Source organism: Gregarina niphandrodes (assembly GCF_000223845.1).
Source record: "Gregarina niphandrodes unplaced genomic scaffold scaffold00121, whole genome shotgun sequence".
Classification (NCBI taxonomy): Eukaryota; Apicomplexa; class Conoidasida; order Eugregarinorida; family Gregarinidae; genus Gregarina; species Gregarina niphandrodes.
In genome coordinates this window covers 2,008-2,512 of record NW_011645885.1, presented here as the reverse complement: position 1 = coordinate 2,512, position 505 = coordinate 2,008, and positions in this window count along the sequence as shown.

Here is a 505-nt window from a genome sequence, read left to right as displayed (position 1 = left end):
ACAGGTTGCTGCTGACTTTCAGGTCGGTGCGCTGAAAGGTACACTGAAGGTCTATGTGAGCCCGACCTCACAACCCCGATTGATCCTTGGCCGTGATTTCATGACGCAAACGGGTATCGTTCCGTACATCAAAGAAGGTTATGTCCAACTACCGGATGGTAGCAGATTGTCGTTCTTGCCTACCGCCCCGCAGTTGGTGTCCACAACTACTATCCCGGTGAAAGTCAACATAAACGAGGGGCTGTCGACGGGTCAGGCCCGTACCCTACGACAAGTCATCGCTGGAGGTGCGTTCGCTACCGAGACGACGCCGTTTGGCCGAGTAAAAGGGTTCTACCACATCGTTAACACAGGCAATCACTCGCCGGTGCACCTGCCGTTGCGCCGTACATCGCCCCTGGAGCGGGATATTGTGAGGCAGGAGGTGGAGAAGATGCTCGCCCACGGTGTGATCCGGTCGTCAACTTCAGCATGGGCCGCCCCTATAGTACTTGTCAAAAAGAAG